Source organism: Panthera onca, chromosome B2, assembly GCF_046562875.1.
Source record: "Panthera onca isolate mPanOnc1 chromosome B2, mPanOnc1 haplotype 2, whole genome shotgun sequence".
Taxonomy (NCBI): Eukaryota; Metazoa; Chordata; class Mammalia; order Carnivora; family Felidae; genus Panthera; species Panthera onca.
The window spans coordinates 30,204,402-30,218,857 of NC_138343.1; the positions used below are offsets into that span (position 1 = coordinate 30,204,402).

At 42.7% G+C, this 14,456-nt stretch overlaps 1 protein-coding gene and 1 pseudogene across 2 annotated transcripts in view; one reads left to right on the forward strand and one right to left on the reverse strand.

Moving 5' to 3' along the window:
• LOC132666876 (patr class I histocompatibility antigen, A-2 alpha chain-like) overlaps positions 1-14,456 on the reverse strand; it is a 538,163-nt gene that overhangs the window by 457,425 nt on the left and 66,282 nt on the right. The window lies entirely within an intron of this gene.
• Positions 7,906-9,000, forward strand: LOC132667900 (alpha/beta hydrolase domain-containing protein 17B pseudogene; annotated as a pseudogene).

The window sequence follows — 14,456 nt, forward strand, 5'->3', positions numbered from 1 at the left end:
TGTCCCCAAGCCCCAGAGGAAGTAAGGCAAACATGCTGACTCTGGATGGTTCTCAGGGCTTCTATTGATTTACTCTCTCAAACTTAAGGAGTCTTCTTTTTTAATTAATCCATCAACCCCACAAGGCAAGCACAGAAGAAAACATACCTGTATCTAATGTTTTACCTTCAACGAGGGAGTAAGAGCCACAGCTCCATGGGACACGAGGCACAGACAGGGACAGAGAGGCCCGTGCCCCCTCTGCATGGGAACAGGAGAGCACATGAGGGAGAAGACAGGACAGTGTGGGGCAGGGGTACGACTATGTGCAGGGAGAGCTTAGTGGAAGCCTACAGAAATATCTGGAATCCTGGATGGACTTCTGGGGCAGAACAGGTTCAACCCTGGTGCAGGGCCTTCCCCTCCCCCAGACCCATTGACCTCCCCCCAACAACACTGTCCAAGGAAACCCTCCTTGACCTATGGGATGCACGTATGTTCTGTTGGCCCCTGGTACCGTGACCCACCTGTGCTGTTACAGCCTCTGGATAGAGACACCAAGCAGGTGGGGATGGAAACGCACCCTCCCAGTGTCAGTAGTCCAGGAAAGCCATGGACCCTCTGACAGAAAACTGAACCAGGAAGGTGGGTGTCAAGCAAGAGAGGAAGCCCCATCCATCCTGTCACAGAGAGTTCCCTTATAGTCCCCTCAGCCCAGGAGCCCACCCCCCCATATCCCCTCCTCAGCCCCAAAATGAGAATCCGTGAGAGCAAGGCCTGGATCCCAGGTGCATCCTCCTGCCAGCTGAAAGGAATTGGGTTGTAGGGTGCAGAAAAGACTTGGAGAAGGTCTGGGGTCAATGACGGCTTCAGCCAGAGCTGGAAAGATGAGAGAAGCAAACCTGTCCTCTCTGTCTCACTTAGAGAGCAGCAGTGCTCTGCCATGTGCATGGCTGGCTCTGTGCTTTCTTCCCCAGTGTCCCCAACAGTAAAGGTCACCTGCAGCCAGGCCTTGGAGGGCATGGTCACCGTGACGTGCTGGGCTTTCAGTTTCCCTCCCAGGAATATCTTCCTCATTGGCTTCAGGATGAGGATCCTGTGAGCCAGGATGCCCAGCAGTTTAGGGAGTCCTTCCTGATAGAAAGGGGACCTACTCGATGTGTGTGGTCATAAGGATTTCCCAGGGAAAGGAGCAGAGGTTCTCTTGCTACATGGAAGCCCCTGGAACCACACTGCACACTGTGTACCCTCAGGTGAGACTGCAGTGATCATGGAGGAGGCTCTGGCCCTGATCAGGTCAGGAGCCAGGGTAGGGAGAGGAAACTAGGGATCCCAGGTTAATATGAAGCCTTTTTCCAAGAAATGCCCTGGTGCACCAGAATGGATGACCAACCATTGGGGTGCTATGGTTGCTTCTGTTGTTTTTGTTATTGCCATTATTGTGTGTGTCCTTTCATATAAGAAGAAATCACCAGCAGCTGAGAGAAGCCCAGGTGAGAATCTGGGCAGATGGTGGGATGGGAGGGGCTTTCCTGGGATATGGGATCCCTCATCTGTATCTGCACAGATTGGAGGGGATGACAAGCTCCTGTAACAGGAGTGGGAAGTGTGAGTGCTGAGGTGGCCTGTGAGCCACATCTGCATCCACACCCTTAGCGCTGCTAACAGCCAGGGTCACCGGGGCCTTGAGTGTGGAGCATGGCCACTCCTGGCTCTGGCTGAGGATTGGGCAGAGAGGGCTTCACTCCCTACTCAGCACTTGACCCTACCTCTCTCTACTCTCAGACTCAGCAGGGCTCACCCTGGGGTGATGCGTGGCAATTATGTCCTGACTGCAGAGGGCCCAGGAGATCATGGAATCAGAGGGGCACAAGCAAGAAAGGGTCAGAGAGCTAGCAGGGAGGGATTCAACACTGGGGAGGAATCCAGACAAGAGTTGATGACCCTATTTCCTTCCTATGTGCACTCTTTCCCCAATCTCTCCAGCCATCATGAGGAATCCAAGAAAAGGACCCACAAGACCACACCTAGGGGTCAGTCTGTGGTGCCAGAGCCCTGCCTATGATGTCCCACTGGGAGGATCCACTTATAGCAGATAGATGAGTCCTAAGCACAGATGGTCACCTCTGTCCACTCTGCAGCCCCTGAAACTGTTCCTCCAGGACCTGTGTCCTGAATTGTTCCTCTGGGTCACTCCCACCTGTACTCTTTTCTGGTTCCCTCCACCTGCCCCCATTCTTGTTGGAGTTTCTCTGTGGAACATATGCAAAAGGAGATACAGGCTCCCTTGACCATTTGGGGAGAGGGGGGCAAGTCATTCTCGGGGCAGCTGTGCCCTCTGTTTTGATCCTGCCTCCAGGATTTTCCCCGTCCAGCCTCTCAGGGCACAGCCCAAAAGGCCATTTAGAGCAGAGCATGTGGACTGTGCCCTGTGGCCGCACCTTGACCTCTGAGCCAGCGCTTCCTTGTGGTGGTCTCTGCCCTGTAGATTTGAAGGAAGGGGTGGTCAACGTGATTTCCCCATAATCAAGCTGCTTGAGGGGAGGGAAATAGGAAAACAGGTTTTGTGTTTGGTCAAAGAACAAGGTGACACATGAAACAAGAAAGGGTGGAGAGTGCAGGGCCTGGGGACTTTCTGTTGATTTCACCATTTATTTGTGACCATCATGGAGGGTGACTGCCTTCTCACTTGTGAACCTAATGTGTTTATACATTGGTCCTAATGTGTTTATACATTGCCCAGTCTGGGGCAGCCTGGGATGGTTAGTCATCCTGCCCCACATTGAGGGACTGTGACCATGTCACAACCAGAGTAAGGGCCATGCAGGTCTGTGGTTGTTCCTGCTGTCTCTTGGGGTGGTCCTCCCCAAGGGAACATCAGTTCTAGTTCCTTGGGATCAAAATGGTTGCCTCATACGTCATTGGTGCACTTGCTGGAGAAAGAGCATGAAAGTCACGCGCTAATTTCTCAAATGCCTGCTTTAAATGTTGGTGTCAAAACAAGTGATTTCCACTAATTAACTTTGACAGGAAGAATTTCCTTGAACAGTGATTCCCAGGCATGTAAAGTGGAACAGAAATTCCAAGGGGGCCCCTGTCTGGGAGGGTTCCATGTGGGCAGTGGGGGAGGTGGTGTGGTGGCAGTCTCAGGATGCAGAGGGTAGACAGACAGCCTCACCTAGGAAGTCTCAATTACCACCTAGACCTCATTTAGAAGAACGTTGCTACAGCATTGCCTGCATTGCCTTGTCCAGTCCCTGCTAGGATCGGGGCAGGAAGGCCCTGGCAGCCTGGATCAAGCAGCACTGGGAAGAAGCTGTGATTCCAGGTGCATGTGGGCCAGGAAGGAGGAGGGAAGGCCAAGTGCAGTCTGCAAGCCTGGGCCAGGGGTGAGGTTGGAGGGCAAGGTCAGGCCTCTATGAAGGTGGAGTGCTCCTGAGTCAGGTCAAGTGCAGACCCCGCCGCAGCCCACTTCTTCTATATGGGACCTGCTGGTCACCTGGGCTTTCTGATGTGCCTTCCAGTTAGGAGCTGCTGGCTCAGCGCTGCAGGAGGGGGGAAGCTGAGCTGCAGGTGGAGTCAGTGCCTGTGGCAGAGGGGCCAGCAAGCAAACACCTGTGCGTGGGTGTTTATGCAGGTGGGGAGCCGGACAGCTAGGGATAGAAGGAGCTGTGTTTGTGCCACTACTCAGCTGGGACCAACACGCAACAGGGACATGTCTTTCAGGGAGGGCCTGTACTCTGCTGGGGGATGGGTCGAGGCTTGAGAGGAAGGAAGACATTGAGTTTCTGCTCCAGGGTGTTGTCCTTGATCATGGGGCCCTTTCCTGCTCCTGTCTGGTGAGTGGTGGAAGCAGAGGGATGCTGAAGGATCATGGGTAGAGACCAGCAAGGGCTGGGAAAAGGGATGAGAGAGGAAAACAAGTGAGGGTACTGGGTGGCTCAGTGGGTTAAGCATCCAACCTCAGTTCAGGTCATGATCTCATGGTTCATGAGTCCAGCCCTGAATCAAGCTGTACCATATAAGGTACTACTATTATTATGTTTTATTTATTGTCTCTTTTCTATCAGATTGTAAGAATTAAGAGAATATATGTTGTGTCTGTTTCATTAAATGATTACCAAGCCTAACACACAGATTGGCACAGAGATATTCACTTAATATACTTGGAAATAGGAAGGAAGGAAAGAAGGAAGAAAGGAAGGAAGGAAGGAAGGGAAGGAAAGAGGGAATGAACGCTGTGACCAGAATTCCTTAATGTTTACTTGAAGGCTGGAAAGAGGAAAGTTTATGGGTGTTTGGTGTGGTGGGTCCTGTACACATGTGGATGCATCTGCACATGTTCCTACGTGAGTTTAGTGCCTGCCTGCTGGCCTTGGTTGCCTGAGCAAGCAACCAGGACTATGCACAGTGCCTCCTGCACACACATTTCAATCACATTGGGCACTGTAGACAAGCAGTGCTTAACCACCAAATGCCTTTGAGATGTCTGGGACTCAGGAAGGGGCTTTTCCTGTTGTAGGTCATTGGCTCAGCTACAGAGATTGAGGCCCTTGGGAGCTCCTGGATAGCCACTCTCAAATCCCTTGGTTAGCCATCGGGGTATAAATGAGATTTGAACTTGGGTACCAGAGCTCCTGACTCAAGTGTTATGGATAGCAGACAGAGGGACCTGAAGTGGTCAGGAGTGAAGATTATGGCATTTACATGACTGAAAGAAAGAACCAGTATACCAGCCTCCAGCATCAAATGCTGCAGCAAGAACAAGTGACAGGGACTCCTAGTCCAATGTCCTCTCCATGGAAAGTGCCAGATTATGCATTGGAACATCCAGCATGTTTGTGGGTCTGGCTATAGATCTGGGAACCAACTTTTATGGCCTAGAGACCTTTTCTTCTGTAAGGCCAAAGTCCCTGGTTACTCAGTGAGGAGGAAGCATCAAAGTCAGAGTATATTTGGGGAAACAATTTACAAGCCAAACCCTATGTAGAGCCCTGTCCTGGTCCAGTAGCCCAGGGAGTCCCTGGGTGATGTCCTGGCTAAGCAGGTATAAGGGCTTTTGTTGTCAGCCCTTGGCCACCCAGGGGCATTGCCACTGTGCTCTCAGATCCTCTCTGAACATCACTGGTGGAGGAGGTGGGCAGGGATGTAGAAAATTACCACACACATGCTCAGGGAAAAGTGTAGGCTGAAAAATGACATGAGAAGAGCTGAAATTTACACCTCAGGCTGATTTCTGGCACACAGACTACAACAATCAAAAATCAAAACAAATCAAAATGGGAAGAATCTGATTTTCAGAGTTACCACATTATAAGATTGAGGTGACCAGTTTTCAACAACAAAACAAAAATTATACAAAGAAACAGGAAAATAAGATTCATTCAAACAAACCCACAAACAAAAAACCCAGAAAATATCCCCATGAAAGATCAGAATGTGGACTTACTAGACAAGTATTTTATTTAATTTTTAAAATTTCTTTAATGTTTATTTATTTTTGAGAGGGGGGGAGAGAAACAGAGTGTGAGCACGGGAGAGGCAGAGAGAGAGAGAGAGAGAGAGAGAGAGAGAGATACAGAATCTGAAGCAAACTCCAGGCTCTGAGCTGACAGCATGGAACTCGATGCAAGGCTTGAACCCATGAACCATGAGATCCTGATCCGAGCTGAAGTCAGATGCTTAACCAAATGAGCCACCCAGCCACTCCTAGACAAGTACTTTAAATCAACAGTCTGTAAGATGTTCAAAGAATTAAAGGAAGACCCAAAAAGTCAAAACATTGAGCTATGAATAAAGTAAAATATCAACAAAGAGATACACAACATGAAGAGAAACTGAAAGGAAAGTTTGGTGCTGATATGTACAACAACTGTAATGAAAAATTTGCTAGAGGTATTCAAGAGCAGACTACAGTAAGCAGAACAAAGAATCACTGAGCTTGATGAGAGAACAGTTGAAATGATCTAGTCTGAGGAGCCAAATGAAAAATATTAAAGAGAAGTGAACAGTCTAAGGGAGCACAGAGACACCAGAAAAGGGACCAACATATGTATTTTGGGAGTCCCAGAGAGAAGATAGAGAATAAAGTAAGAGAGATTATTTGAAGAAATAATGGTTGAAAACTTGATCCAAATTGATGAAAGACATGAATATAAACATCCAAGAAGAATAGTAAATTCCATTTAGGATGAACGCAAAGACATCCACACCAAGACACATTATAATGAAACGAAAACCAAAGGCAAAGAGTCTTGAAAGCACTAAGAGAAAAGTGACTCATCAAGTACAATGGTTCCTTAAAAAGTTGACAGATTTGTCATCAGAAACCCTAGAGACCAGAAGGCAATGGGCTGATATGCTGTGTGCTGAAAGAAAAATATTCAATCAAGAATCCTATATCTGCAAAATGGGTCTTCAAAGTGAGGGAGAAATGAAGACATTCTCTGGTAAACAAAGGTAGAGAGTTCATTTCCCCATAGTTGCCCTGCAAGGTCTGCTAAAGGGAATCCTTCGGGATGAAAGGACACTGGACAGTCACTGAAGCTATGTGAAGAAATACAGATCTCAGTGAAGGTAAATAAATGGGCAATTATAAACATAGTTTTAGTGTGACTTTTTATAAGTCCAGTTTTTTGTTTTCTACATGATTTAAAAGACTGATTTTTTTTAAAGGCCGCTATTATTGTAACTTTGAATTGTAACTCCACTTTTTGTTTTTGACTTGATTTAACAAATAACACGAAAACAATTATTAGTCTATGTTTTGGGATGATGTATAAAGATGTAATTTTCTGACATCAATTACTGCAAGGGGATCAGATGGAGCTGCATAAAATGAGACTTTTGGTCTGTTATTGAAGATAAGCTTGTAGAAATACACATTAGAGGGCTATACTTTTAGGATGTGTGATGTGATCCCCATGGCAAACATAAAGAAAATGTCTATAGAGTAATATATGCAAAAGGAAATGAGAGAGAATTAAACCATTTCACTAAAAAAACTAAACTAAAACTAAAACAACAAATCCAGAAATGAGGAACAATGTATTTATAAGGCATGTAGAAAATAGCCAAATAACAGAGACATGTCCCTCCTTATCAGCAATTACTTTGAATGTAAATGAATTAAATACTCCAGTCAAAACTAGAGGCTGGCAGAATGGTGACAGAAAGATGATCTGACTCTATGTTGTCTAAAAGAGACTCACTTTGTCGAAAAACACAAATAGTTTGACAGTGAAAAGAAGAAAAAGGTATCCCCTGCACACAGTAATCAAGAGAGAACTGGAGTATTTTCTACTGATATCAGACCAAATAGGTTTTAAATAAAAGAAATTTAGAAGAGACAAAACAGCAAAGTTTCAATAGAGCAAGAATATCTGACAATGATAAACTTTTAGCATTAATGCCCGATCAACAAAATCTATGAATCAAAGTTTAATAGAAGGAAAAGGAGAAGTAGGGACCCACAATAGTAGCTGGAGAATTCACTGTCCCATTCTCAAAGCTGGATAGAGCACCCACAGAAGAAAAGTGAGGAAACACAGGTCTGGAGCAACATAAGAAAACAGCTAGATCTGACACACACATACACAGCACTCTACCCACGAATAACAGAATACACGTTCTTCTCCAGCGCACATGGGACATTGTCCAGGATACACTATATGTTAGACTACAAATTAAGACTCAACAGTATTGAAAGGAGATATGACACAAAATATCTTTTCCAACCACAATGGGATGCAGTTAGAAATCAAAAACAAAAGGAATACCGGAAAATATACAAATTGGAGAAAGTTAAACACTCTCTTAACCAATGGGCCCAAAGGAATCCCAAGTGAACTATTTAAAAAACATTTAAGTCAGTGACCAACTCCTTCCTTAGCGAGAGTTCTGCTCACCCCCCCACCCTTCGGTTCCATGTCCACCTTCCTCCCATCAGGAGAGCCGGCCCCGCAGAGGAGGCTGAAGAGGAGCATAGAAAGGAAAGTAAGGGTGAAGAAGACCTGGCTGCATCTGGAGAGGTGTCTGCTGTGCCAGAAGGGGAGGTGGCGACAGTGGCTGCAGCATGGGTCTCATCTTGTGGAGAACAGTGCATGGGCAGGGACTCCCTCCTGGCCCTTTTCTCCCCACACCTCAGGTATAGAAGAATAACCTCTCCTTTAGTGAACTATGCGGCCTCTTCTGCTGTCCGCCTTTCCTGGGAAAATGGCTTCAAAACTAGCATTTTTGCCACCTGATTCAACTTATATGCTGATGTATGATGAACGTGGAAGCCTCTGGACTTTACACCGATCACAACCAGCAGACTGGCAGCACTCTTCTAAACAAAGAGATGTTATTAGTGTTTCATGACTAGAACCAGTAAAGGCAACAGAATTGTCTGCATGTTTGCACGTTGTTCACCCAATGTCAAGTACACTTTATTCTTCTCACATGGAAGTGCTGTTGATCTTGGTCAGATGAGCAACTCTACATAGGACTAGGATCACAGAGTAATTGTCATATGCCCTCATAGGATTATTCTGGGTATGGCCCAAGTTCTGGGAAACCATCAGACAAGAACCTCTATGCAGATATAGGAGCTGCTTGGCTTGCTCTTAGGACAAGATATGGATAACGCCCTGAAAATGTGATTCTATAATGGCCAAATTAGAGAGGGACAGTACCATCTGTGGATCTTGCTGCTTGGTGTAAGAGTGCTTGCATAATTCTTCATTCCCCTTTGACCTCGGCAATGCCAGTCACTTTTCCTGATACCATGAAGACCTACTGTTTGGATGCATTCCCAAACATTGACAAAGTCTCTAAGATAACCTCTCCAGTATTAACAATTCACGGGACTGAAGATGAAGTCATCTTGACTTTTCACATGGCCTCACATTGTTTGAGTCTTGTCAAAGACCAATGCAGCCTCTGTGGGTAGAAGGGGCAGGTCACAATGATATGGAACTTTATGGACAATACCTTGAAAGTTTGACACAGTTTGGATCACAGAAACTGGTTAATTTGTAGATTAGTCTGTAAATTTGCATACTGGGCTTTCTCTTCTTGCTGCACTGAATTCTTTGGTAAATAACACGAGGCCTGAAGGTTTTGTTTGCAAATCATGTGAGCTGCCTTCATAAATGTACCGGTAATGAATTGTTAACAGACTTCATGGAGGTTTTCATTACCAGAACTAGAAACTGGAGATAACAGTACCATACCTCCTCTTAAAGGAGACAATGTATAATAACCAGGGAATACAAAAAACTCAATGTATTTTACAATAAGATAACCATTTAAACCTCTATCCGTATACAACAGAGTGTAGGTCATCTCTAGTGAACTTGCACATTTTTAACAGTTTATTCTATTGTGAGTTCTTGAATTGTTTTAGATATACAGCTTTTTATTGAACAAATATTACGTTGTATACCTGGATAAGACTTAGTACATTGAGCTGTTTTCAAAATATTTTTTTAAGTTTATTTGAGAGAGAGAGAGAGAGAGCAGGGGGGTGCAGAGAGAGAGGGAGATACAGAATCCCAGGCACGCTCTGTACTGTCAGCACAGAGCCTGATGTGGGGCTCGAATTCACGAACCGTGAGATCGTGACCCGAGCTGAAACCAAGCGTCAGATGCTTAACCGACTGAGCCACCCATGTGCCCTGAGATGTTTAAAAATATCTATAAATTTGTTTCTGATATGCAAAAGCAGTCGGCAATAATTTTACCGCATTTGATTTTATAGAATTAAAATTTCATACAGTACTCATTTTGATGTTTAAAAATAATTCACAGTGGGGCGCCTGGGTGGCTCAGTTGGTTAAGCATCTGACTTTGGCTCAGCTCATGATCTCCCAGCTTGTGGGTCCGAGCCCCATGTCGGGCTCTGTGCTGACAACTCCGAGCCTGGAGCCTGCTTTGATTCTGTCTCCCTCTCTCTCTGCCCCTCCCCCACTCATGCCATGTCTCTCTCTGTCTCTCAAAAATAAATAAACATTTTTAAATTTTTGTAAATAAATAAATAAACAAATAAAACAATGAAAGAAAAAGGAAAAGAGGGGGCACCTGGGCGGCTCCGTTGGTTAAGCATCTGACTTCTGATTTCAGCTCAGGTCATGAACTCCTGGTCATGAGATCGAGCCCTGCTTTGGGCTCCATGCTGAGCATGGAGCTTGCTTAAGATTCTCTCTCTCCCTCTGCCCATCTCCCCACTCACCCACACACGCTATAAATAAATAAATAAATAAATAAATAAATAACTTTAAAGAATTACAAAAAGAAAAAGTCTAACTTGTAAATGAATGAATATTGAAATAATACACACTATGGATATATTTTAAAGCCTTTTGTTCTGCTTGTTCTGTGGTTACATCTAAGACTATAGTACATGATTCTCTTTAAAGTGTATCAAGTATTGTGAATATTTTGGTTCAGATGTGTCAATTTAACAGTAAAACAAGTATACCACCAAAAAAAATCATCAGAAAATATTTAGAGACACTTGAAAACAAAACTCAATATATCCAAACTTATAGAATACAGGGAACACAATGCTAATGGGGAAATTTATAGCTGCAAATGCTTATATCAAAAAAGATCTCAAATCAACAACCAAACTCTACAACTTAAGAACTAGTAAACAAACAACAAATAAACTCACGGCAAGCAGAAGAAAGTTAAGAATCAATATTATATCAGAGATAAATAAAACAGGGAATAGAAAAGCAATGAAGAAAATCAATGAAGCCAAAAACTGATTCTTTGCAAAGATCAATAACATTGACAAAGCTTTACCTAGACTGACTAAAGACATAAAGAGAGAAAACACACTACTAAAATCAGAAAGGAGGGGGGCCTGGGTGGCTCAATCGGTTAAGCATCCAACTTCGGCTCAGGTCATGATCTCACAGTTCCTGAGTTCAGGCCCTAATCAGACTCTGTGCTCAGAGCCTGGAGCCTGCTTTGGATTCTGTGCCTCCCTCTCTCTCTCTCTGCCCCTTCCCCGCTCACACTCTGCCTTTCTCTCTCTCTCTCTCTCTCTCTCTCTCTCTCTCTCTGTCTCTCAAAAATAAATAAAAAATAAAATAATAAAATAATAAAATCAGAAAGGAAAGTGTAGATATTATTACCTATTCTACAGAAATAAAAAGGATTATAAGAGAGCACTGTAAACAATTGCTTGCCAACAAACTGGAAAACCTAGATGAAATGGATAGATTCCCTGAAACTAAAACCTACCAAGACACAATTATAAGAAAATAGAATATCTGAATAGACCTATAACCAGAAAGGATATTAAATTAGTAATCAAACACCTGACAAAGAAAAGCCTTGGACCTCATGGCTTTACTGGTGAGTTTTACCAAACACTTACAGAACTAACACCAATCCTTTTCAAACTCTTCCCAAAAATGTGAAGAAAAGGGAAACTCTTCTGAAGTCATTCTATAAAGCTAGCATGGTCCTGATACCAAAGCCGGACAAACATACTACAAGAGAAGAAAGCTACAGATCAATATCCGCCATGAATATTGGTGCAAAACTCAACAAAATACTAGCAAATTGAATTTAAGAACATATTAAAAGGATTATACATCATGACCAAGTGAGTTTTATTCCTGGAATTCAAGGAAGTGTCAACATAGGAAATCAAGTAATACATCACATTAACAAAATTAAGGTTAAAAAAAAACACATGATAATCTCAATTAATGCAGAAAAAGAAAAAATTCAACACACTTTCATTATAAAAGGACTTATACAACAAGGAATAAAAGGAAATTACCCCAACATAATAAAATCCAATTATAAATGCCCCAGTTAATATCAGTGTTGAAAGCCTAAGAGATTTTCCCTTAAGATCAGGAACAAGGCAAGGATGCCTGCTTTCACCATTTCTAGTCAATATGGTATTGGAAGTTACAGCCAGAACAATTAGGCAAGAAAAAGATATAAAAGGCATCCAGATTGGAAAGGAAGGGGTAAATCTATCCCTGTTTCATTATACAACCTTCTATGTAGAAATTTTTTTTAATTCTGCAAAAAAAATTTTTTTTTTTTAAATTTTTTTTCAACGTTTTTTATTTATTTTTGGGACAGAGAGAGACAGAGCATGAACGGGGGAGGGGCAGAGAGAGAGGGAGACACAGAATCCGAAACAGGCTCCAGGCTCCGAGCCATCAGCCCAGAGCCCGACGCGGGGCTCGAACTCACGGACCGCGAGATCGTGACCTGGCTGAAGTCGGACGCTTAACCGACTGCGCCACCCAGGCGCCCCTGCAAAAAAAATTTTTTAATTCATAAATGGATTCAGGAAAGTTGCAGGATACAAAATCACATGAAAAAATCATTTGTATTTTTATACATTCACAATGAACAGTTCAAAAGGACATTAAGAAAACAATTCTATTTACAATAGCATGAATAAAAATAAAATATGTGGAAAACTGACCTCACCAAGGAGGCAAAAACTTGTACAGGGAAAACTAAGAAACCTGCTGAAAGAAATCAGTGAAGACATTAACAAATGGAAAGACTTTTCTGGATTGAAAGACTTAATATTATTAAGCTGCTAATACTACCCACAACAATCAAAAGATTCAATGCAATCCCTATCAGAATCTCATGATATATTTTGCAGAAATAGAAAAATCATATGGAATTTTATTTGGGGTCAAGGGACACCAAAAGCCAAAACAATCATGAAAAAGGACAAATTTGAAGGCCTAGTTTTGAATTTCATAATTTTGAAACTTACTATAAAGTGACAGTAATCAAAAGAGTGTGGTACTGGCATAAAAATAGAAATACATACTTATGGAATAACAGAGTCCAGAAAATAACTTGTATATATGGTCAAGTGGTTATTGACTAGGATGCCAAAACCATTTGTTGGAAAAGGACAATCATTTCAACAAATGATTGGGAAAACTGGATATCCATATCCAAAAGAAAAAAGGTGACCCATACCTAATACCACATTCAAAATAATCTCAAAATGGATTAAAGACCTCATCATAAAGGCCAAAACTAAAAATCTTAGAAGAAAAGCATGGGTCAAAGCTTCACAACATTAGATTTGACAAAGATTTCTTGAATGTGACATGAAATGCACAGGCAACAAAAGAAAAAATAGACAAATTGGTCCTCATCAAAATTTAAAACTTTTGTGCATCAAAGGACAGTATCAACAGAGTAAGAATGCAATCCAAAAATGGGAGAAAATATTTCCAAATCACAAATCTGATAAGGGATTAATATTCAGAACACATTAGACAACTCCTGAGATGAAAAAAGACAACCGGATTAAAAAGTGGTCCAAGGACTTGAACAGATATTTCTCTAAAGAAGATATACAATGGCCAATGCATCTGAGAACATATGCAACATCAATAATCATTAGGGAAATGCAAATCAACACCACAGTGAGATACCAATTCTTATTGGTTTCTTCCAGCCCTCGTACAAGGGGACAAATGAGGGTCCATGGATACCACTTCACACGCACTAGAATCGCTACTATTTTAAAAATAACAAAATAACAAGTGCCAGTGAACAGGAAAAGTGATTAGAACCCTTGTACACTGTTGGGAATGTAAAATGAGCAGCCACTATGGAAAACGGTATGAAGCTTCCTCAAAAAATTAAACATAGAATTATCATATGATCCAGCCATTCCATTTGTGGGTATATAGCCCAAAAAATTGAAAGACGAGATATCAACAGATATTTATAAGCCCATACTTAGAAGCAGTATTATTTACATTAGCCAAAAGAATTAAGCAAGGGATGAAGGGATAAGCAAAATATGGTATATACATACAATGGAATGCAATACGACCCTAAAAAGAAGGAACAGCCTGACACACGCTACAACACAAATGAACCTTGAGAGGATTGTGCTAACTGAAATACACCAGCCACCAAAACACAGGTACTGTATGATTCCACTTACATATGGGGCCTAGAATAGGCCAATCCATACAGACAGGAAATAGAATGATAGTTTGCAGGGGATGTGAGAAGGGGATAATGACAGAGTTTTGTTAAATGGATAAAGAGTTTCAGTCTTGACTATATGAAAAGAGTTGAAGATAGATGGTGTTAACAGTTGCCTTGGAGTAAAAATGCACTTAATACGCTGAACAGTACACCTAAAAATGGTTAAGATGGTAAATTTTACATTTTATGCTTTAAAATTATGGTAAATTTGGTCATTGATGCTAACTACCATCATTTGCTAAACATTAAAAATGAAGTAAATGAATTTTTTTAAAGGTGCAGGGAATAGCCACCTGATTAAGGTTTATGGATCTAGACGTCAGGGGCATGCAGGGATATTCCCTCCAAGGTAAGGCACTGATTATTGCGAGTTGCATCTCTCACTGCAAAGAAGGAAGGACATAGCCCAGGGGACACGTGGGGTTCCAGCAACACACATTTCACCCCTAGGGGTTACGTTTGGCCCACGTCTGGATGAC